The sequence below is a fragment of the Symsagittifera roscoffensis genome, chromosome 3 (genome assembly GCF_963678635.1).
Source record: "Symsagittifera roscoffensis chromosome 3, txSymRosc1.1, whole genome shotgun sequence".
Lineage (NCBI taxonomy): Eukaryota > Metazoa > Xenacoelomorpha > Acoela > Convolutidae > Symsagittifera > Symsagittifera roscoffensis.
Genome location: NC_087064.1, coordinates 51,568,667 through 51,594,115, shown reverse-complemented (window position 1 = coordinate 51,594,115; position 25,449 = coordinate 51,568,667). Strand labels below are relative to the sequence as shown.

The 25,449-nt window shown below is 45.7% G+C and overlaps 1 protein-coding gene across 3 annotated transcripts in view; it reads right to left on the bottom strand.

The window, feature by feature from the left end:
* LOC134841070 (tyrosyl-DNA phosphodiesterase 2-like) overlaps positions 1 to 21,957 on the bottom strand; it is a 124,596-nt gene extending 102,639 nt beyond the window's left edge. For all 3 annotated transcript variants that reach the window (XM_063856843.1, XM_063856841.1, XM_063856845.1), the window contains exon 1: positions 21,937 to 21,957. The gene's annotated coding sequence lies outside the window, so the exon portion shown is untranslated. The remainder of the gene's footprint in view (positions 1 to 21,936) is intronic.
* Between the last annotated feature and the right edge of the window lie 3,492 nt (positions 21,958 to 25,449).

The window sequence follows — 25,449 nt, the reverse complement described above, 5'->3', positions numbered from 1 at the left end:
AGAAGGGGTTGTAGGCTATCCCCATCACTCCCGACACGCATTCCCCCTTCTCACTGAGTCTCGAGTACTGCTCTGGCGAGGCCAGGTTACGGTGAACATCAAGTTCTTCTTCGAACTTCTTATTGTAAAACCTCCGTACCTCGTCCAGCTTTCTGTGGTTCTCTAGGGATAGTCTGGAACCATCTTCCTTTTCTATTCCAGTACTCTGATATACGTTTAAGATGATCGTTGAGACTCTCTTTTCCACGGTTCTACTTCCGCTTGCTCTTTGGAAGCACGCCAAGATGGTGCTATCAGACATCATTGACATTATCCATCTCAAGAAACATGTGGCATCCTTCCTCCTAGCCAGGCTCAAGCCTGAATTATCCCTGGCCACGTGCTGCATCAGTGCTTGATACACTTCTAGCTTCTTGCTTCCCAACTTCAACCTGTCATACGAGGTCAGTGTCTCCAACTCTATTCCCACCAGACTCCAGGTGAACATCAATTGTCCTGCGGTTCTAACGAAGGGATTCGCCATCAATGGCGGTGCTGATGAGGGTGTCCTCATTGCCTCTTCAAAATGATCCTTCAATAAGTTCTGCCAGGACCTCTTCAACTGGTTCGCCAATTCTATCTTGTTAACCTCAGCCTTTTGCTGGGTGGCCCAATTGCGTCGTTTGCGAGCTACTCCACTGTCCAACTTCTTCAAGCATCCTTCCATTTCCTTCAATGTCTCGAGGGCCACCCACCATGGCCGGGAGGTGTTCCTCGTCTTGCTCCTCTCCAGTGGATCACTCGTCACTTGCTTCCCCGTGGCCTGGTGTCCCTTCGAGACCCATTCCTTGCCGACATCCACTTCCCATGTCTGTCCGTCCGTTGAACCTCTCTTCACGTTTATCTTCTGGGGCTTGAAGTCTTCCTCCGATGTCGAACTGGTGGAAGCCTCTATTTCCTTCTCTACTTCGAGTGGTCTTCTGAGCTCCGTGTTGCTCTTGTATGCCGCCGTCTTGCATCGCGCCAAAACCATGGGCGCCATCTCTCTCAAGTTTCCTTCCGAGACAGCATCCACTGAAGGACTACCCAATCCCTCTACTTCTCTCTTCCTCTTGCGAGTCTTCACATCTCTGCTTGAGGGTGTTGTGGTCATCATCACTGATTCGACCTCTCTGTCTACCTCCAACCCTTCCAACTCTTGCCTCCCCCCTGCTCGAGCCTTAAAGATATTAGTACTTTTAATCATATTACTAGTCCCAACCTTATCCCCTTTTATATCATCAACTATTTTATCTACAGTTTTTTGTTTCAGAGTAGAGCTGTCTTCACATTTTTCTTCTCTAGTCTTTGATCGTGAATTCCTCAGCCCTATCAGCTTGTTCAGCAGCTCCTTTCTCGCCTTCTCATCCAGGCCCGTCCCCATCAGAAGCGGTTCTCCAAACTTCACGACTGTGTCCCACAGTTCATCCTTGAATTTGTCCAGCGTCGTCTCGCAGCCCACTTCTTGATTGAATTCCTTCAAGAACTTTTGCCAAGCGTCGTCCTCCAGAGTCCCCAGGAACATGTCCTTATTTCCTTCGAATGTATTCTTTTCCCTTTCCTCCGAACTCAAGAGTATCATCCCCATATTGGAGGTCTCGCTCGCCAATGGCAATTCCAGATTCTTCCGGAAGGACGGGGTCAGATGTGGAGTGGCAGTATCTGCCCAATTCTCCTCACTCAAGTCTTTCAACAGCTCTTGAGTGGTGAGCTCCTCACCTGATGGTCTTGGTTCAGGCTTATTCCCCACTTCCATGTCCTCGCCGGCTTCGCTGAGAGTTTCATCCATACTCTCTTCTTCTGACTCAGCTCTTCTTCTCTCGAGAATTCTTTTGAACCGGTCTTCCACGGGTCCACTCCTCTTGTCTCCAGGTGTATCTACTGACAGTGGTGATGGTGTCGCCGGGTCCAATCTCTTGTACTCCGTCAGGGCCACATACAGTTGACCTGCTGCATCCAGTTCTTTTCCGTCCTGGCTCATTTCCACCTGTTCTAAGCCATAGGGTGCCCTATACTTTTGTGTCGCGAATTTCATGTCGTCCACCAATGCAACATGCCCCTCCATCTTGATCATCCTGCCATCATCCCATATTGGTAGCATGTTCTCAAGTCCCTCCTGCTCAAGAGCTCTCAAGAGCTTTCGCACCTCATATCCGGGGGGCTGCGAGCCTCTCATCTTTTTTGCTTGCGTTGTCCACGAATTTATCTTCGCCTCGCTAGTGTGGAAATAAACCGCCGCCGTATAGCCGACGAACAGGGGGTCCCAGCCATCAGTGAAGTCTTTCTGCATTTCCTCCGTTGTCATCCTCGCAATTATGGATGGAACTACTAAGGGACTGTTCATCCCTAAGGTCATCCTCCTGACTATCGGGAACTCAGGCATGGTGGCTGGCAGGATTTCTTTCTCCATTATGGCCTCCAGCTCCCTCTTAACCAGTGCAAAGCTGTTCTTCCAAGCAGGAATCCTCAAGATCTCCCTTCCGTCTGCTGCCAGTGGGTTCAAGTTCCAGAACTTGGGATATGTCTCGATGGGGTCCTCGCGTTTGCCTCCCATTCTACATTGCAGCTGTCCCCTGAAGTTGTACACTATCAACTCGGCATCTTTCACTTTTCCAAAGAGTACCGTATTGCTCATTTGTGCCCTGAGCACCTCCTGCCGACACCAATTGAGCGCCGTCCCATCCAGTACGCTGATAAGACTCAAGTGCGTTACAGAGTAACGATACGTTGTCACCAGGGGATCTGGAAATGCGTACGTCACTGCTGGACCGTAAATGCAGGTTACCACCTCCTCTAGACCCCGGATTATCCCCATCGGGTCCGACCTCATTGCCAGGCACAGGTCCGTTAACAGAGGCATACCTCCATTCATCTTCTTCCACTCTTCTCTCGATTTTGGGTTCTTCTCTTCACCCGTCATGTGCCGATTCTGCATCATGAGGTATTGCACTAACAGCGTCTTCAACCCCGCGGCACACTTGTAGGAATAGGTGTCGATACTCGAGTGTACCTTCCCCATTGACAGGGGCTCCCCATATTTCATCAATCGATGAAATGACACCAGTTCTCCATGGGTTAAGAGCACTAGTGCCAGATACCCATCAACCCGAAGTGTCTCCACTCCTCGACTAAACATGTACGCTGGGCCCATGTTGAACAAGTATCTGGGGTAGACCAGATATAAAGCCAAGAGTAGGCTGATGGGCATGCCCAGTATCTCCTGCACGAAGGCTCCAAAGATAGTCGCTTTGGTGCCGAACATTTCCGCCATGAATTCTTTCCCTCAGCAAGGACTCAAGAACTTAAGAATCTCATGATCCCTTCTAGTCCTCAGCTCACCCTCTGCGTGCTCTCTCCAGAACCCTCCAATCGTCACTTCATTGGCTGCCGAGACAAATCTAGCCACCGTCATCTCTCTTCCTTCGGCCAGCTCCAGTTGTTTCTCCAGAAAACTCCAGACTTGTTTCACGAGGGGTGGTGCTTCCTCCCTCGTCTTATTCGTGGCGTTCTCCAGCCTTGGTGTCAAAAATGGCCACCAGCCATTCTCTTGCGTCAGACGATACGCCATCGACTCTAATTGTTTCTCCGTGTCGGTCACATTTTTTCTCTCGTTGCTCGGACCTCTAGACTTGCCGGTGGAACCTGTGATCTTCACCTCCATGCTCCGAAACCACAAGCTGGCCGTCAATTGGTTTATCGCCGGGTGATCGTCCCCGATGACTGGGCTGAACTTGAGTTGCCTGGCAAAGTTCGATATCTCTAGCAAGAGCACCTCGTCCAATACGATCAGGATGTCGGCTAATCCATAAAAGCCCCTCAGTGCATGAGATATGTCCGCCCATGCCGCTGCCAAATCTGACTTGCGGAGCCTCAGGTTCGATGGCTCCAATTCCTGATTGGGGCTGCCATTAGAATTCGCCATTCGTTTCCTTCTGCTATCAGGATTAAGACCGCGTACACGAATTGTAGGGCGGGTGGCATGTTCGCGTATCCAGGGGATGTAGTGAACACCACCTTCGTCTTGGAGCCGAATCTCGAGACAACATTCTCTTGCACCTCATTCATCGCCGCAAACAACGTCTGAATGGCTTCCCATATCTTCCTCGGTGTTGGTTCATTGCCCTTCAGCTGCTCAAGAAGTCCCGCCGCATGCAGATGATCATTCATTCCTGCAAACAATAGCAGCTCAGGCTCACAGGGCATCTCCGACTTTATTGCCACCACCAGAGTTAACATCTGGTTTACTTCGGCTCCTGGCAAAGAGTATATCAGAGTCTACGGCCAAAACAGCTTAGGAGACGTTCCTTCGAAGTCTGATCCCGCCACAATGACTACCCTTGCAGCAGCTGGATCTGCTCTATCGTAAACTGCCAAAGTCTTGGCCAGCTGGGTGCTCCCACAGGGCTTCCCGTACCTGGGATCTTCCGCCAATTTCGAGCCTTCGTATGCGGCATCTGGCAATTCCATTTCCCCCGGATTCAGCAGCTTGTCCACCACCCTCAATTGTGCCGGGGTCGCCAATCTGATCCTGGCGATGCTCGTTCGGTGTTTGGGGGGTTCTGCTATGAGTCCAGGACTTCCCAGCAGCTTGAGAGGTCTATAGTTGATGGGTCCCATGATCGCTTTCGTGGGAATTCCGGTCAGGTCCGCGGTCTCCATCAGTTTTGCTCTCGAGAAGTGCGTCTCATGAGCCTTCAACCAGTCCACGCAATGGTGTCTGCTCAAGTCTTCGTGCCACACTCGTTCAATACCCAGAGTCTCCGCCAATTCTCGCCTGCATTCCAAACCTTCTAGGTCCAGCCCTTTCACCTTCTCTGGATATCTCAAGCGAGCGGTCTCCATAGGCCTCTCCACCCGCTTGCTCTCTGCCACTACCACTGAGGATATTGCCGAACCTGGAGGCGTTGATGACGTCACCTCCTCAGACTCCATTGGCGTGGCACTCGGCAATCTGGCCTGGTTGCTCCTTGAGCAGTCTCTAGTGTCGACCCTCGGTCCCAAACGACTAGACAAAGCCCTCGAGGCAAGGAATGGTGGGTTCGGAGGTGGCCCCAATGTGAATTGGGCCGTCTCTAGCAGATCCGCCTCTAGCGCATTTATGTGTCCTTGAAAGACGTCATTCAGCCACTCTGCTCCCCTCGGTCTGTAGAAGTGGATTCCATCACTGGAGGTGTCTTCAGGGAATCCCGCGCTTGCTCCATGCGCTCCGCCACGTCCAACAATCTGATGGGGAGCACACTCTTCCGGTGGATTTCTCGGATCACCCCGTTTAGGTTCCGCACCTTCTCGTTCATTTCCAAGGCGTACTGATCGAACTTCATGTTATAAGGGACAGTACATACTGTCAACAGGATGGGATCCATCTGGATCCTCAGTTCCTCAAGAAGGCAGCTCATCTTGTCGTGCAGCCTCGTTACTTTCCTTGCTTCTCCCCTTGATACATCATTCGTTCCGATCATCAGGATCACCGTGTATACTTTTGTCATTCCTAGCATCTCAAGCATTGCCAATATCTGTGGCGTGGCAGCTCCAGCGAAACTCAAGATTCCTGTCTGCCAGTGCGATTGGATCCGGGTCAACACCCGCACTAGGCTGTCCCCTATAATCAGGTGGACCGAGCCTTGTGGCACACGGGGTGGCGCAAGATATTCCACCCAGGCTGCATCATGAAAGCAATCCCTCCTGGCCTTCTGTTCCGCATTCCAATCCAGCCGATTGTGCCTATGGTACCTCTTTTCGGTGTTCTTCTTATAACTCGAGATCATGACGCTCCTGACTGGCTGTTCCCTCCACGTTGGAGGAAGCTCCGCCCTTGCCGAACTTTCACGACTTCTCTGCCGCAATCTCTCGCTCAGCTCCTTCAGACGCGATGAGCTGTCGCTCACCTGACTACTGCTCGAGGTCGAGGTTGGGGTATATCCCGGCAGTACCACATCCATCAGCGGGCGTATGGGTTGCGTTTCTAAGCTACGCAAGGAGGACGTTGCTTCATTTGGTATCCAGACTTCCTACCCTTCACTCATGTGTTCTCGAGCCTCGCGGTCAAGGTTGAACCGTCCTCTTGCCCTGGGGGCTTCATCCACTTCCATGCGTGATTCTGGCCTCGAGCTGGTAACCACTCGCTACTTTGGCCTGGCTCCCTTCTGTGCATCAAGTTCACGTTGTCGTTGTTCTATTCGCTCCATCTCCGACTTCAGTTGCTCACAATTCGCGGCATTCTCCCGCACCCTTAGTTCTTGCTGATGTTCAGCCCGCAGCATCTCAAGCAACCTCAGAGTCTGATCTCGTTCGTTGACCGCCTGGTCCCTTTCCAGCTGAGCCTTTTCCCGATCCAGCTTAGCCTGATCCCGATCGAGGTTCGCCTTGTTCCTTTCCCTCTGCGTCTTCTCGAGCTCTTTCTTTAGAACACCAAGATCCGGATATGCCTCAGTCGTCTGTTGCGCTCGCATCATCGATGGCACCTTACTCGAGCTCTGGCCTGTCGATCTTGCTGATGGCCTAGTTGGTAGTGGGAATTCTCCTGCGCCATAGTCGGTATTGTTACTCAGGCCAGGATTCCTTGCCAAGTCAAAGCCCCTTACTCCTCCATCCACATTCCAAGACAACCATCTGGTCTGTTCCTGATTTGATATTCCCTCAGTGGTGTAGCCGACCATCAAGACAGCCTCCGTCGCAGACTCCCTGCACTCACCCTGTTCTTCCAACTAGAGGATGGCATTCAGCATCACCGCCATTCTCTCGTCTATCTGGGTATAATCCAGGTCCCTCAGGCGTCTGTACAGCTCATCGAGAGTAGGCTTCTTCAGGGCCGCGGGCATGGATTTCCAGAACCTGTCTAACATTCTCTGTGACTTCGGGATGTATTCAAGTATTAACCAGCTCAAGAATTACCTTACCGACTCAAGAATTACCCAACTCAAGAATTCTCTAGAAATGTTCCCTTGCAAATACTTGCTGCAGGTGTCGATTATCGCGAGTTCAATCAAGACTTCCCTTTCTGTCTCTCGCTTGAGTATAGTTGGATTTTCAACTTTGTTTATCAAACTTGATCTGAAAACAGAAACCATATTAAGACTTAATATGTCATGTTCCTAACCTAGAAACCCCCCTTTTACCAGTATGGTTAAAATCTTATCATTTTCATTCCACTTAAAACAATTCAATTGGAATTTCCTTAAAAGCATGCAGATTCATTTTATGTTTTAGCACCGTTAATCCTTCTAAAATCAATTGTCATGCCAATCGCGTCTTAAGTTCCCTTTACCTGTGCCGCACCCCAGTACCTAACTCAAGACTCCTCCCTCACGCCCAACTCGAGACCCCCGTGTGCCCAACTCAGGCGATGCTCAAGTAGTATTTCTTGTGAAGATACACCATTATCTCAGTTTCCGCGAAGACTACGTGTAGGATAGCGTACAATTCCCTTGAGCTCAGTTTGCCCCTGTTTGGGTCATACACCGGCATTGAGACCTCCGTTATTCCTCTTTCAATCATGAAGTCTCGTAGTCTTGTTATTGCCAACATCACGTGTTCGGGATCAATTGTGTTCCTGTCATTGACCCTCGTCACTAGGAAGCACAGATATTTGCCCGGGACTTGTGCTACTGATGGTGGAAGCGCTGCCATCCCTCCCAGTCCTGGTCTCTGTCTGAACAGAAACTCCACATTCTGGTACTCTCTTTTGAAGTCAGCTTCCAATCTTGATTTGAAACTCATGTCCGCCGTGACGCAGATCGCGCTAGTCCTGTTTGACAGGATGAAGTCGCTATCCGTTATCATGATGTTTTCCGAGTACTCATTGGGTATTTCAAACTTCGTTTTGAAATTCCGACCTATGGTAGGCTCTGGCTCTTCTTCTTCCAGTTCCAATTCGCTTGTTTCTCTCACTTCCTTGAGCTTCTTTATCATCAAATTTTCGGTGTGGGTAAGTCCTACCCCCACTCCCCGGACAAAAATATTTATCGACGTCCCCGTCGATGTTGTCGGGTCTGAATTGGCCGGAGGAATGTCCAGTGGCCTGTCTGTTGCCGTCCATCCGAAAAGAGGGTCCTCTGTCTTCATATAATTTGCCGATGACACGTCGACTTGTTGAATGCTTTGTCCTTCGTGGCTCTCGTCTTTGACATCGCGCATCCACTCTAGTATCCTCAAGTTCGTGTTCTCCCTCCTCTCTATCTCACTCTGTTCGAGATCCGTCTCCAATTCTGGTGTCGAGTAGTCTTCCTGCGGATAGTGTCCACCATCTTCAATGACCTGCCATTCCTCTTCGGCTTCCAATTCGCCTGCACTCAGTAGTTCCTCGCCCAATTTGTCTGGCTGTATCTTATCGATCAAGAAGTCATCCCCGTATCTGTTGTACCTCATGCTGGTCCGTTTACGATTGCCAGTCCTGGTCCCCGGTGGTATTGGTCGATCTGGCTCCATCCACTTCGGCACCTCATCTTGCTCCGGGTCGTTCCAGTCTTCTTCTACAAACGATCCTGCTTCAGACTCCACCTCTATCTTTTCATTGTCGTCCAAACTCAAGTTCTCATTACCATCATTTTTCTCTCTGGTGCCTTTTTCATTCACTTCACACTCTGGCTCTACCACCAGGTACTCGAGACCCTCCATGTCCTTCGGTATGCACCAGTCCTCCGGGGACGGAACGTGAGGCTTCAGATTTTCATAATGTGCTGCTCGCCCAGTACTCAAGCGGTAGAACCGTCCTTGTTGATGAACTTCCGTTATCATGAATGGTCCCCTCCACTTCTTGAGTAGTTTCTTCGTTCCTTTGGGCGGTATGACATTTTGAAAGACCCACACGTATTGGCCCACCTCATATGGCTTTGCTTGTAATATTTTTTCGTCATATTTTCTGTGTTGCCTCATTTGCGCTTGCGCCGTGTTCCTCCTGCATAGCTCGTTTAGCTCCTGTTGTCTTTTGATCGCTTCTTTCACGTATGCCTGAGGCGACGTCCTTTTCCCCTCGTATTCCGGGTAAAAGAATGTCAGAGGCATTGCTCTCTCCCTGCCCGTCAACATCATGAAGGGACTGATGTCCGTCGTTGAGTGCTGTGTACTGTTGTAGGCCCCTACTACCTGTGGCAGGTATTTATCCAGTCCGTCATGTATCTTGAGCAGTACACCCTTAACATGTTGACCAGTGTCCTGTTCTGTCTCTCTACCAACCCGTTGGTCTGTGGATGGTAGGTTGTCGAGTGTGCTTGAGCAATGTGCGATCTCCTCATCAATTCTTTTGTCAAGTCCCCCACAAAAGCTTTGCCGTTGTCCGACTGGAAAGTCATTGGACAACCATACCGCGATATCCAATGCGTTATCAGATGATCACATGTCTCCTCGGCCGAGGCTGTCTGGCACGGAACCGCTTCCGCCAACTTTGTGAAGTGATCTATTATAACCAGTATCTGGTTATATCCCGACTCCGTCATGCAGATTTTTTGATGGTCTATCTGCACCACTTCATTGAACTCTGATCTCTCGACGGATTTGAGGGGAAACTTCATCTTCCTTGGGTCTTTTACCTGGAGGCATGCCAAGCAGGCATTCACCCATCTCTCGCAAGCTTTTCTCATTCCTGGCCAATCAAACCTGTGAAGTATCCTTTGTTGTACTTTATCTATCCCCTGGTGCCCCATCTGGTCGTGCGATCTGAAAAGCACCTCCGTTTGATACAATTGTGGCAGTATGATGAGGTTGTGTTTGTGTAATATCTTCTCCTCATCTTTCCTCTTGCATGCTACCACCCCATCTGCTGTGTGGTAGAGTAAGTCTTTCTTCTCTTTGTAGAACTGGCTCAAGATCTTGTAGCTGTCTTCCTCGAGTTCCCCCTTCGCCTTGACCCCCGACTGGATCCATTTGGAGAGGTTACTTGTCATTTTGTCATTCTTTTGGGCTCTTATTAGGTCTGACAGCCTATATCTTGCCTTGACATGCTCCTTTAGCGCCATGATCTGTCCATTCATCTCACCAGGGTTGTGGATGTCATCACTCAGCTTCACGCATATCATCCTTTTCACGATTTTCATATCATCTTCTGGCACCAGATTCGTTCTGACGTTTGAGTTGCTTGATAATTCCTTGAATGGCTTCCTTGAAACCGCAATTTTCTCAAGTTCTTCACCACCTCGTATCTCCTGTACGTCCAGATTGTACGTTCCTGAAGATGGATCCGTCTGTAACTCCCTGTCGTGGTGCCTTGTCTTCTCTTCCGCCAATATCATGCACAGACTGTCTTGGTTTTCGCTGCTCTCATCCGAGTCTTCATCCCATTCTTCACGCTCCCCGGACAATTTTCCTTCTCCGGTTTCTTCTTCCGTGAACATGGAACACTCCCCGGACTCTTGACCTAGTCCCAGGTGTTCAGTATCTTCTTTGAACGTTACTTTCTTTTTCCTAACCTTGGTCTGCTCCAGAATGTTTTCGGGGATTTTGTCAACTAGTGACCGCACGACATCTTTGCTGTCAGTGACGCTTCCTCTTGAGGAGTCAGTATTGTTCACTATTTCTTTTCTCCGAAGTATAGTGACTTCCGGTTCCTCTTGACCCTTCTCTTGGATCACGGGCTTCTCATCTGATAGTTTCTCGAGCATCTATCTGTGCAGTTCCTGCTTCTACCTGGTTAAGATCATAGCCTTTTGCCTTGAGCGTCTCCCTCACGATCTTCCACTTTAGTATTATTTCTATCGGAATCCTTCTGCTCTTCTTCAAGATGGTCTTTTCTGGAGGTTCTTTAGGTAATTCAGGATGATCTTCAATCGGTTTGCCTGATTTGTCCAGCCATCTCGTGAGTGGAAGACTGTCGTACGTTTCCTTGTCCATGAAGGAGAAGCCATCTTTGATTTCAGGTCTGTCTGCCTCTCTTTGCTCTTGTCTCTCATAGAACTCCGTCTTCTTACTCAAGCTGTCGGCATTCTGATGTTTATCTCGTTTTATATGCTCAATTATCATGTTGTATCCGTCCAGGCGAACTATCCACCTCCCAATGTAACTTTGGTCCATTGAGTACGTTTTCAGCCAGCTCAGTGCTCGATTGTCGACTCGCAACTTGAATGGCTCACTGCCCAGGTATGCCCTGTATTTCTCGACAAAGGTAACCACCGCGAACATCTCTGCTTTCGGTGCTCCGTACTTCATTTCCGTGTCACTCAGGACTTTGCTCCCGTACGCTATTGGTCTCAAGATTGTCTTCCCATTCCATTCTTGTTCTTGATGGAGAATTCCAGAAATCGCGACTACCGACGCATCCGTGTCCAGCACGTACATCCCTTTCTCAGTCGGCATACCCAGTACTGGTGCCTCACATAGCTCTTTCTTTATTCTCTGGAATGACTCTTCTGCTGCGTTGTTCCACGTGAACTTCTTGCCTTTGTGTCTCATTAATTGTTGCATCGGGTATACCTTGTCCGCATAGCCTTTGATGAACTCACCATAATAGTTAGCGAAACCCAGGAAGCTCATCAACTGATGTTCTGTCTTCGGTGATTTCCAGGTTAGGACTGCTTCCACGGCGTCCGGATCAGGTCTGATGCCGTGCTTGTCTACCATCCTGCCCAAGTATTTTATTGAGTCCTTGAGTATCTCGCACTTTGATGGTTTACACTTTAGCCCCGACCTTTTCATGCATGCGAGCACTTCGTCAAGTCTCTCAATGTGGTCTTCCAATGTGGGCGTCGCTATTACCACGTCATCCACGTAGCACATTACCAGATTGCCATACTTCTTCGTCACGCCTATTAACGCTTGTGCCATCAACCGCTGAAACGTGGCTGTGGCGTTGCAAAGTCCAAACGGCATCCGTTTCCATTGAAACAGACCCAACTCGCAGCGAACCTGTCTTGTCCCTGTCCTGCTTCCTTAGTGGTACCTGCCAAAAGGCCGAGCCTAAATCAAGAGTCGTAAAAAATTTTGCATCACCTAACTTCGAGAGGCTCTCATCAATCCTAGGTATGGGATAGGCATCCTTCACCGTGACGGAGTTCAGGTATCGAAAGTCACAACAAAACCTCAACTGGTCGCCTTTCTTTTTGGCCATCACTACTCCACACGCCCACGGTGACTTGGATGGTTCTATCATGTCATACTCTAGTAACGTCTCGATTTCTTTTCTACACGCCTCCGATTTGTGTGGGGTCATGCGCCTCGCCCCCTCCCTGTGCGGTACCGCGTTCTCCTCAAGTTCTATTTCATGCTCAACAAAATTACAACACCCGATATCCGCTTTATGCCTCGAAAAAACTTCTTCGTTCCGCTCTAGTACGTCCTTGATGGCTTCGAGCTGTTCATCTTTCAGTTTGCCCCTCAAATGTTCAATCTCCGGCAGAACCAGTTTATCAGTTTGCATTTCATCTAGTGTGGGCCGCTCTGGAAAGTTCGAACAGCTCGACAGCCCATCGTCTGTCTCTGACTTAAGTGATTTAACAAGACCTGAAGAATCTTTTATTTTCTGCAATCGTCTCAAGATACAAATTTTGTCCCTATGATTGGGACAATCAACAACTTCATTTTGTTTTGAGTTCTCCGTTGTTTCATATCGAGTTTTAACCGGTAAAGCATATCCCAGTTTCCTCCCTCTCTGTATCGTGATCGGTATATCAAGAGTATTCAACAAGACACTGACGCAGAGGCCGCTCTTTGTTATCGAGAAGGATCTTCCTAAAACAGCAGCACTTTGACTATTAGGATTCGGAACTATACACACTTGCTTGTTGTCACTTAGTTCATTGTAATTTTTCATCCTCAAGCCTACGATTGCCGCTTCATTCGCCTTTAGCCTCACCCTTCTACTCAAGAATACCGGTGCTTTGGTTTCATTTGCCATTATTAAATTTACCGGTTTGATTGCGTACCTCCTATCCGGGTTCCGTATCCTGAACATTGCGTTATTTAGATCAATCGTTACGTCGAAATTCGAAATACGTAAAGTCTCTGCCCAAAATGAATTGGTCAGATTCATCTAGGTTTTCTACCACGAGAAAGCTCATCCACAGGTTACGTTCCCCCAAATTGAAGGCTATTATCGGCGTACTGCCCAGCACCCGAAGTGCCCCTTTGTTTGCAGCTGACAGCCGTATTCTCGAGTCTATCAAATCACCTTTGTCAAAGCCCATCCGTTCCCAAGTTTCGATTGGTATGACGCTCAAGACTGCTCCCGTATCAAGTAACCCACCTAACTGAGTCTTTTTGCCACTTATGTCTAGCACGTGCCCTGTCACATCTGCCTCCGTCCCGATGTGCATCGCATCTTCTTCAAGCATGGCGCAGTGTCCAATCGATCTCACTTTCAACATTTCTTTCCCTACGTAGATTTTCCCAATTAGGTCTTCGTCACATGTTATCATTGTCTTGGTATAGATGTTGATTCCATCTATATTTAGCATCACCTCGTGTGGACCATAAGCTTCAGTATACCTGTTATCAACACGTACCGACTTGCTGTCCCCTCTCGTGAGTAGTGCTCTCAACGCTCTAGAAGTCGTTTGTGGGCTTATACAACTCAAGTAATCTGCGTACACGTCAATGTGCATTATTGTCTGGTCGCTCGGTTCGCTCAAGTTTCTGGTTACCTCGTGGCCGCCCACTGTGATTATCGACATTATTCTAGCCCCAATTTTCGATATGCCGAATGGCTTTCCCGTCACCATTTTTACAGTGTTACAATTCCCGGTCTTTGTCGAGCCCGGTACAGCCTCTGGTGTTGGTTTTGATCCAGCTAATGCTTCGTTGAAATTCTGTCTTTCGATCTCCAGCTTTAGTCGTTGCTCTATTTCTTTCGCAGCCAGATCCTGTTTCACTTTGGTAATTGCTTCCGTCGCCACTTTCTCATAATTTATCTCTAGAGAGTTCCCGGCTGCGGATTCTATCGCACCATTAACATGTGTTACAGCTTTCACTGTTTTCGTCGGCAATTCCGTGCTTGGTGCTCCTAAGTTCCTAGATTCAAACTCGTTTTGTCTATTCCGCTGATTCTGCACCGCCGCTAATGCCAACTTATGTTTGGGGTGACTCTGGTCCTTGACCGCTTCCCAGAACAAGGGACAATCCATTCTGAAGTGCCCTTCTTGGTTACAGAAGAAGCATCTCGCTCCTATCTTGATGATTAAGCCACTATAGTACTCGTGTTCCTCCATCTGGCTCATGTCCTCCTCATCCGGTGCGTATCCTAGACTCTTCATGCCTTGTTTGTATGTTGTGCAGTCAGCCACGTGGTGATCCGCCGACCCGCAGTTCGCGCATGATCTGCGCTTGTCCATGTCATCTCTAGGCTTGTACCATGACGACCTCTGAGGTTGGCTTCCCCCTTGCGTGTTTCTGTTTTCTGAATATGAGTATTTCTTGGGCTTCATCAGCATGTATTCCCTTGATTTCTGTCTCATTTCTTCTGGGGTCGGTGCGCTGTCTTTCGACAATGTATAGTTTGTTGCTAACATTGTTCTTAAGCTAACATCACTTTTTACCCCATCAATGAACTTTGAGGCAATGCTAAAGTTTCTTCTGTTTGTCGACTCCTCTGGGTCACTCCTTCTTCTCAAGCTCTCAAGGTCATCTAGGAAGCGATCAATTGACTCATCGTCCCTCTGCCTTCTCTTTTCAAATCGCATCATCGCTTGGTGACCCTTCATGCCTGACCCGAATCGATTCAGCAATATTTCGAAGATTTTGTCCGCGGTATCGCGTTCTTCTTCTTTCTTTGCAACCACGCATTTTAATGCCGTGCCTTCCAAGTTGCTGAGAATGGCTGTGCATGCTTGTCTTTCATCATTTAAGTTATCTTGCTCTAGGTGTAATCTCAACACTTCCACCCAAGTGTCAATGCATCCATCGGAGTCGTCTTTGAATTCTTTTGGCTTCTTGAAAGTTTTTCTTGATTTTCTTGATTGCATCCAATTTCGCCTGTATTGCACACGAACTTTCGGCCTGATTCCTGTTCATTGTGTCTATTCTCTTTTCCAGGCTACCTAATTGGCTGCTGACATCATCATATCGGTTTTTCAACTGTTGCATATCTTTTTTGATGTTCTTGTCTCGTTCTTCATTGGTGGCATCTACCATGTCCGACATCTGCTGGAGTCTCTCGTCTGTCGCCTTAGCCAGGTTAAAATAACTATCCAGATACTCGTGTTTGTTGTATTTCAACTCTTTCCTTATTAAGTCTCTATCTTCCTCACTGTACTTTAGTTTCTTGTCGATCTGATTTAGTTTTGTCATCAGGTCGCCAAGCTCAAGAGTAGCTGTTTCATGATCAGCCGTTGTCTTGTTTTCGGCTGTCGCTTCCTTTCTGGCTTGTTCTTCCTTTAGGTCGGCTTCTGTCGCCTTCGTGCTCACTGTCCCAAATGTTCGTGCTCTTTCAGTTTTTGATTCTTCGGCCGTGTTGTCTTTCGATTTCATTCCGACCATCATCGCCAACTTTTCTGTAAAAGATGTCTTCTTTACTTGAGAGTCGTCTTTCACCGTTTCTCGGGTATTGCCTGTTGTGTCTTCCAACGCGTCTATCGGTGAAAACTCCACGGTTTTTGGATTCTGATCTTCCATATGGGGCATCGGTGTGGATTCCGTTGTCTTCTTCTCCACTTCATCTACGCTCTGGTCTGGTGTCTCTAGATCGATTTCAATTGTGGGCTCCACCTGTTTGTCTTTAGCACCTTCTCTCGTCTTGTTCTCGGTACTACTCCTCGTGCTGACCATGCTAACTGAAAAATTATCTTTTGTTTTCCTTGGGCCCATTGATGTCGTTCCGCGCAGCGACGAGTTATATTTCGTGTTTGATCCACTTGACCTTTTTTCGAGCACCGGTACCCTACTCCGTCTCATTTTTTCTATTTACAATTGCTCTTATTTACAATATTATTATATTCACAATTCTATTCTAAGAATAAAATCTATTATGAAAAAAAAAATTTTTATAAAAGAAATATACAACGTGATAAAAACCTTGTTCCCAGTTCTCTTTCAAAACCTTTCGAGAATTTTTCTTTATTTGTGGTCTCAACCGTACCGGGTTCCGACTAGTATTGTTCTGTTCTAATTCTGTCTTAAAACACTTGTTGTAATTTTACTTCAATTTTTATACCGTCCCAAGACTTCCAGTTACCGTCCCTACTCTTCTTTGTACCGTCCCAGGCTTCTTTCTACTGTCCCAAGACTGTTCGGTACTGTCCCAGTACTTTCCGTCAGTGTCCCAAGACCCCTGTCCTGAGAGTACTATCCCAGGACCACTGTCCCAGGACTGTCCCAAGAGTACTGCCCCAAGGTTAGTGTCCCAAGACTACTGTCCCAAGACTAGTGTCCCAAGGCTAGTGTACCAAGACCACTGTACCAAGACCACTGTCCCAAGACTACTGTCGCAAGGCTAGTGTCCCAAGACTACTGTCCCAAGGCTATTGTCCCAAGGCTACTGTCCCAAGGCTAGTGTCCCAAGACCACTGTCCCAAGACCACTATCCCAAGACCACTGTCCCAAGGCTAGTGTCCCAAGACCACTGTCCCAAGACCAATGTCCCAAGACCACTGTCCCAAGACCCCTGTCCCAAGACCACTGTCCCAAGACCAATGTCCCAAGACCACTGTCCCAAGACCCTTGTCCCAAGACCACTGTCCCAAGACCACTGTCCCAAGACTACTGTCCCAAGACTACTGTCCCAAGGCTAGTGTCCCAAGACTACTGTCCCAAGGCTAGTGTCCCAAGGCTACTGTCCCAAGACTAGTGTCCCAAGGCTAGTGTCCCAAGGCTACTGTCCCTAGACTATTGCCCCAAGACCACTGTCCCAAGACCACTGTCCCAAGGCTAGTGTCCCAAGACGACTGTCCCAAGACCACTGTCCCTAGACTGCACTGTCCCAAGACATCTTTGGCGCTTTCCCAAGACTGTTGACAAGTGTCTGAGCGGTCGGACCTCTTTCTTCTTCGTTATGGGGACTTCTTGATTCACTGTACCTTGTACCACCACTCAAGCTCTAGTAAAATTTTCCCAAAAACCCTCTCTTAAAGGCCAAATGCTGACCCCCTTTTTTTTTTTAGTTACCTCTTTTTCAATGTTCCAAGCAACTTGAAACCAAAACCTGTGCGCAGGTATCTTGTGATCACCTGTTCGTGTAAAAACTAAACACAAATCCTCACCAAAATGCAACAAAAATTCTAAGCCAGAAAAAGTAATAAAAACAGATAGATGAACCCACCTAAAATTCAAAGGTGACAAATGTCTACCTTTTGTCGAAAAACAATTGTCTGGTGCCTAATTGCCACGCGTTTTCCTCCCCCCAAATAATAATCTTATTGGGTATCACCAGAAATTTTTATGTCCGTTCCCCCCTACCAATCCGACCAGGGTACCTGCCTTAACTCGAGTTTAAATTTCGATATCCACCTATTATTACCAACGCGTGTTAATGACTAATGTAACTAAATCAACGATGTCGATTAATTAGTTACTCTAGTTTCCCCCCTTTTTACAATTTGCAACCGCCAACCCCTAACCTAACCAGCCCCCCTTCTAACCTCCCCCCTTTTTAGCCCCCCTTCTTACGCCTAAAATTACCTTAAGCGCCGGGTGCTAAACCTCTCAAGAGAAAACCGTAGACCTGTCTCCAGACCTGCTTAAGTAAAAACGTTCCTCAAAACCGGGGGATTTCGCTTATCCAATTTTACACTTATCTCCTATAATGTAATGTGGATTTTAACGATACCCGTTCTGCCTAACTTGAGAACTCGAGAGCTGCCAAATCCTTCTTGGCTACTTTCCCACTCGACTGGTCACCTCTTCCAGTCCAGTCTCCTATTGGTTCAGCTCAAGTGCTCCTGAACCACTTTCCCACTCGGCTGGTCACCTCTTCCAGTCAAGTCTCCTTGTTGTCCAGCTAAGTTCCAAGCTATCTGAAAACCCTTGACAACGCCCCACACTCGGGCACTCTATTGAGGTTACTGGGTTAAATTGCTAGGTTGATCGAAACGATCGAACTTGTAAAATAGTATGGGTATACTATTTAATTAATATAAAGGTTTGATTCAACTAATCTGGTGTCAAAGTCACTGTCTTTTTTCGTTTTATGGTTTTTGTTCCTTTTTCTATTCTTTTTTGGTTTTTGTTTCGCTTTTTGTCTTTTTGCTCGTAATTTTGTCCCCCTAGTTGCCCCCCTTTACTCGGTTAGCTAAGCCTCGTTCGGAGAGCGTGCCAGGAAGTGTTCTCGAGTTTTCTTGAAAAAGCTATCACGGTACAACCGGAAGGTTCGCACGTTCCTGCCGAACCGTACCACCGGTACTCTAGAATGGGCATGCAGCCCGAAGCTGTCTCAAGTGGGTTCGACTCCGTAGTCTTGATGTCGTAAACACCCAGGAGCGCCATAAAAACACTATGTAACATTCGTCTACTGTAGTCACACATGAGGCTTAAGAAAAATAGGCCCTATAACCAATGGCTCAAGAGTCAGGGACACTATCTCTTGTGTTTTTCTACCTCAAATCAGTCGGAGCCAATTCGGTTCGCTTGTGACATGAGACTACGACCCGTAACAGCTTAAAGGCTACTACCAAAATATCCCCCCAATCTAGAAATAAGAACGTCCCCATACTTAGGTCCCTAGATACCCAAAATACATGAACGCCGTTAAAAACCGGGTCAGAACAATCCGTTAAGTTACTTTTTATCAGACAGTGGAACTTTGATCCATTTCAGATGGATCAACCTAAAACTCGCCTTACCTCAACATAACAATCATAAAACACACTCTAGAAATTTAAATTGAGTACTCACATCGTAGCACGCTCAAGAACTGGGAGTAATTAAGTCGGTAATCAACTCGAGAATTAAATAATGTAACTAAATGAGTTTAATGTTTATCAGTTTCAATAACAGGACCAAGTTTGAACTCTAGAGTATGGTTTCTCGTGAACCATTGGGACACTCAAGCTGTCCATCTTTCCATCGAAGGTTCACTCTAGTCCAGTTTGAATGATAATCCAGTCGAGGAATAATAGTCCAATTCTCGGGAATACGCTTCCTTCTCTTTCAGATAGGACAGCTCTACTCTAGTTTTATTGTGACGGAAATTGCGAATGGCAATTTCCTACTGCTTTGTCTGGCAACTTTCCCGCGATTGTTACTCGATAGTTCTGATTTCTCTTTTTCGGTTTTCAGTTATCGCGAGAAAATCGTACATGACAGGCTCCATTCGAATTTTTGAAAAATCAAATTTCACTCCAAAATTAAGCGTTCTTGTTTTTCTCAAGGTCAAACTTCCAAATATGACCAACTGGCACAAAAAGCTGCTTACCAACAGCCCATGGAACGAGCGTCAAGCCGTCTGGTCGCTTCTGATCGGTCCTGAAGAGGTGTCGTGTCGTGGTTCTAAAACAGACGGAATGTGAGTAGAAGATAATTTCTGCTTTAAAAGGGCATTCAGGTTTGAATGCCTAGAGAATCTCCCTGCACTTTTGAGGCAAGAAAGACAATGCCAACCGTCCTCGGTAACGTCTTTTCCGCAAACGCATTTATGCCGTTCGCATATTTTTGAGCCTAATCGAAGTCCTATCGCAATTCTGTGTTGTTGGTTTGACAAATTTAACCTTAAATTTTTGCACGGGATGACGCTCAACCATTGGGAGCCAAATCTATCTTGGAACGAATCTTTTTACGTCCGTAGGTTCGAGTCGTAAAATCAAGTCTGCCATTTCGCTGTCAAAAATTGGCTCCGTCCAATTTTTTTGGATTTCATTTTCCGGAGCTATTTTGATTTTTCCATGTTCAAACCACCGTTTAAGCGCATCATCATAGGTTCCATCCACAGGCTTCAAACCAAATATTTCGCGTAAGGCATCTTTTGCTCCTACTGCCGAGGCTAAGAAAGCGGGTAAAGCGAGTAGACGAGAAGAAACGCCCATGCGACCTTTGGCTGCCGGGAGAACTGCTTGTAAGAACTGGTTATCATCCATTTTCACGTTAGTGGTCTTGCATAACGAATTTCTTAGTGACTTATCGTAGCGTTCCAAAAAATCAATTTGCAAAAAAATATAGAAGTTTTGGCATGCTAAATCAATTTTTCATGAGGTAAAAACCATGATGGGCGTCTAGTTTGTCATTGACATCCGAGATTTTTTCAAGCTCCTTAATTTTTTCGTCGAGCAATACTTTTCGGCAAAGTTCACCATTTAGAAATCCTAAAATGAGGAGTTCTTCTTTTGTTTTAATTTTTATTTTGGGGCATGTTTTTCGAAGTTGTGTTAAAATTGAATGATACTGTGTACTAATAGTCGGTCCCAAAAAACAAAGTTCGCACTTCTCGGTGTTCAAGCTCAGGCCGTAAAATTGTTCCGATTTCAGAATGTTTTTAAGGTCCCGGAGTACTACTTTATAATCGTCGGCTAAATTGCCATCATCTAAATACCAGATGTTAATTTTCGACTCCAACTGTTTGATTAGTCTATGAATTGTTTCCGCAAAAAGGGGAGGAGCTTCAGGATCACCTTGCTGAGTTCCGTCTAATGACATTATGACAGAGCTTCCGTAAAAATGTAACTAGGTTTACCATACGCGCAATGGGTGTAATTCTACAATTCGGGGCGATTTGAATAAACATGATTCACCATTGTTTCTCTGTTTAGAGAGTTAAAGGCATTCTTAAAATCTAGTTTTAAAAGAACAGTGCATTTTGGAGTGTCGTCGCGTTCAATTAGGGTTCGAAACGAGTGCGCAGCTATTTCTGCTCCTTGTTTGGTATCGCACCTTACCTCTACGTTTCCGAAAAAAAAATTTTCGCTCGGAGAGGGCCTTGCTTCCAGCGCATTTAGACGCGATACGTCTCAGCGTGTTGCCTATGGCAATCTGTCTCAACCCTCCGTCTATCTTTATGAGAGCGATAAGCTTTGCGCCAAAAAAGAAAGGTCTTAGTGGTTCGGGTATTTTGCCATCTCTAATGAGGTTTATCAGCTTAGTAAGCGATTTCAGAAAATTAAGTCCTGTACTGCTATTCGACTTACTAACAAGACCTTTAAAAATTTGAAGATTTATTTTATCAGGACCTGCTGCTGATCCGTTCGGAAAGGACATTATTGCTTTGTATAGGTCGAAATCGGTTACGAAAAACTATCCAACTTTTCTGGATTTGGAGCCGCAAATTTGGCTCGCTGAGGGTGCTTAGACAACAATTTTTGATATTTATCAGTTGAAAAAGGAGCAATTTTGTTTTGTCATCCGAAGCAGCAAGCCTTATTCCTCCCTTTACATTTCCTTCATCGAGCTTACTACTTATTAACTTTATTCTCTGCTCGAGGTCACTCAGAGGCGGGCTTGAAACTTGGGGATCGGTTTTTGGAAGTGACTCGTCATTTGCTCGAATTTTTTTATTTATCAAAGAGTTCATGCTTGTGGTCTATTTGCGTTCAGTTCTTTTCGGTTGCTCCAAGGAAAACAAGAACGACGTTAAAAAAATTAGCCATTTTGTAACATCTTCTACACTGTAGACGATGTCATTTGTTTTGTCCGACAGACTTTCGGCCAAGGGAACACGCGAGTCTTTTGGTACTCTCTTGAGTACTCGGAAATTTGAGATGGCTGTATTAACATAATTGTCTAGCACTAAATCATTACCTATTGTTACTTCATTAACAGATTTTACATCAACGCATAAAGGATACTGAAATCATTGGGTTTTTTTAGAGTCGCTTAGAGCAATTAGTGGGAATTTTACAATTCAGCAAATAAAAAAAATAAAAGACAATTAAATTGATTTAAAATTTAAAATCGAATTATAAAAATCAAAAAACAAGGAACAATCTCACCCGAGCTCAGTAGGTCCAGCGGCGCACCACCAGACTCTCAGGCCAGTTCCAGTTTCCCACCTCCCCAGAGAAAGCCACTTGACAGACCTCTCTCTAAAATCCCTCAGAGGGCGCTCCACAAACAGGCACAAACATCAAACATAACAAATCTATTTAATAAGTTTATCACAACTATTAGTAACTACTAAAAGAGTTACTAGAAGAATTTAATCCCTTCAAGGCTATTGGGACATCAAACAAAAACCGCAATGGTTATTTAGTTTGACTTACAAGAAATCGGTGACTCCCGCTTTTGAAGAGGCTATTGAAAATGCCGCCATGGATGACCAAAATCAATGATGACTTTTTTTGGTTTTGGATACTGACTGGGGGTAAAAATTCCTATCGTTTAAGAAGTGTTTTTTTCACGATCTGCTGTTGTTTTGTTATTTTATTGTAGGGAGCCAAGCTGTGTAGTAGTAATAGTAATAACAGATTTAGAGACAGTTCTCAAGGAATCGCACCCAGATTCAAGTTCATCAGTTAAGTTTTTACTTGTTTGTAATGTTACAATTTCTTCCACATCTTGTTTGTGATGTTACAGCTTCCACATCCGTATTACATGGTGACGGAGCGTAGAAAAAGCACCTATTGACGACTGGCCGGCGTCAGTTAGCTATATTTTACCCGTTTTTCACCGTCTCGACCTAGCCAGTAAGTTTTCTGGTCTGTTTAGGGCTGAGTAAAAAGTTACCATTTTTAGGCCATCAGTCAAACGACTTTTGATCAGCTTTATATAATTATTTATATATTTATTATGACGAGCAGAATTTAAGTCTTCCTCTCTCACTTTTGATCAGCTTTCGTTACATGCGAAAACAACCACATAACTGGATCTCGGATCCCCCCAGTACGTGATTGCAATTAAAAACACGGCTCGAATATCATATTTTTTCCTTGTTTTTAGTGACAGTTATACACTAAATCCATTATAGATAGATTGACCCTTTCCTCTTTCTAGCTATTCATGCTCTGAAAAATTAAACAATACTGGAGTTAATTGAAATGTTCAGAGCATTAAAGCGGCTAAAAAGTCAGTTATATAGTGTCTCAGCATATAATATTCTCTGGGCACCAATTCCTTGCTCTTCCGGAGATAATGTCGTGATCTCTCCAATCTCGCAGCATTGGAGGGTACTGATCCGCTCCGGATGTCCCACTGAACCTTCCTTTCGTGTGTTCTCTTTCGAATTAGCGTCTTATCGTGTCTTGTTATCACGATAAGAGGCTTCGTTGTTCTCTGTCGACTTTCAACGGTTTTCTGTCTTGTCTTATTCGGGTCTCAGTGTTTTTTAATTTTCTTGCCAAATATGGCCGTTCTTCTTAATTTCTGAGAAATGTTCCATGAATTTTAAAAAATCGAAATTCGTCATTAATGTTCCTTACTTGCTCGTCGGAGGGTTCAACTGAGTCAATCCAGCGGAATGGCACATACTCCCCGAACAGTCTGCTTCAATGTCCCCATTGAACGCATAACTCCGGGTTAACTTCAAGTGGTGATCCAGTTTTCTATAATCAACGTACAAATTGCGTCAAAAAAAGAAATTTCAACTAGACCACCTCAACTCACCGCTTGTCATAAATGGCATTGTACTACATAGCACTGCTTTCCAACATTTTCCCAAAATTTGCACTATGATTAGTGTCCCAGATAAATTTTCTTTTCTGACTACTTAGGCCATCTCCGTAAAATTTTTTCTCGCTCCTGCTGATTTTAAAAAAGATTTGGGACGTGGCACGGCCACGCAACCCGTTAAAATTAACTTAACGTGACTCACAAAGTATAATCTTTCATTTATGCTGCGGCCCTCGATATTGAAATTAAGAAACTTTGTGACATTCGACCAGAATGTATCAAAATGTAGTTCGAACTTGAAATTATATTATAGCAGCTAAGAATTGAAAAACTGAAAAAGAGACACAACAACAGAATTTATTTTAAAAAACGGTGATCAGCAATTGTGCGATACAGATCAAGGTTGAAGTAGTAAACAGCTATCAGAAGAACATTCCGAGTTGTAACGATTGTGCCGCTACAATTGTTACAACACGAATCCCGAGAACCAGGAAGGGTATTGGGACGACGTGTCCAGCCTTCCGGGAACAAATAAGACTGTTATTTGCCCGGATTCCAGAATCCGGAGGAGTCTCGGGAGAAAACTATAACTCTCTAACCATATGAATTTTTAGCTTCTGGTCATGTCCTGATTTGAATTAATAACATCTAAATTCTTTTCAGATTATGAGAAGCTAGGAGTTGAGGGAAAGGGTTGATCCATCTTCGATGAAGATGATGATTTTTATCTACTGAACAAAAACAATACTAATCTGTTAAATATGTAGTAATCCTGTTTTTAGGAGTGACCTCGTGGTCTGAGGATACTAAGACCAAGCCATGCGCTCACTACTTCAGCATGTAATTAAGTTAATTAGAGCGTTCTGATCGAAGCCGGAAACAGTAACGTTTATGTCGACCCGATGTTAGAAAGACCACCAAAAGAACTGGCTTTGGCAGAGTTCGTGAAAAGCAAGTAGAGCTGTGTTTAGACGCTAGCCAGTCGTTCTAGAACCTAGCTTTATTTTCCGTCGATATGTACTTCCGGGCGAATGTTACATACATATTTGTATGGCGCTCCTGGGTGTTATTCTTTTTTAACATCATGACCGGCAGAACCGTTAAAGAGCACTCAGCGCCGAGTGGATGCTCTAAATAAGGCCCTTAGCACAGGGGTGGAAGGGTAGTTTGGAACGCGGGAAGCCTTTCGGATTCCCGAAACTAGTATTTTAACCTAGTTAAGACCAAAAATTCACGCACCAGGAAGCGTGGGGGGATTGACCGTCTCGTCGTGCCCTGATAAATATGAGACCAAAAGCACTCAAAGATATACAAAAAACCAAACAAAAAGCATTATAGTACTTAAGAAAAAAAATAACCGAAAAAACCAAAAACAGTAAAAAAAAAAAAACATAAAATCAGTAGAAATCATCCCCCCCCCAGACGAGACGAGATGTGATCCGACCCTCCCGTTTGTTGTTGTTAATTATATTTTTTTACAGGCATTTATATCAGTCAGGATTGTTACGATCAAAATTGTGGCCCGTTTCTGGTGCTTGTACTGTAGGGTTGTTTGAGTATTTAAGGACGGTAATTTTAATTTGCGGTTAATCCGAAAGGGTCTTGGAAAGAGAGCGGAAGACTGATCCGGCCATCAGTGCAAGGAGTAGCAGGAAGTGTCTCAAGGTCAACTACAATCGACTGCTGGGTATAGTTAACAAGTTTTGTATCCCTTTTGGTACAAAAATTAAGATATCAATCTGTGGGTGGCTCGACAGTGACTGCACTGAAGTGACCCTCCACCGAGTTGCGAACTTCCGAGTTAAACACCTTAATTCGGATATTGAACAATCCCGGAGGGGTATATTATCACTAGTATTTTTATTTATACAGCCTATATTAATACTCTTATACCGTTTTTCAGTGAAAAACATAGTAAGTAGACCGGTTTTTAGGGTCAAAATAGTGATACTTTGATCCCCCACAAATCGCGATTTTTGAGATATCGATATTTTTGAAACGGAAAAAAGCGCTAGATTAGTGAGTTACGTCGTACCTGTACTAGTATAA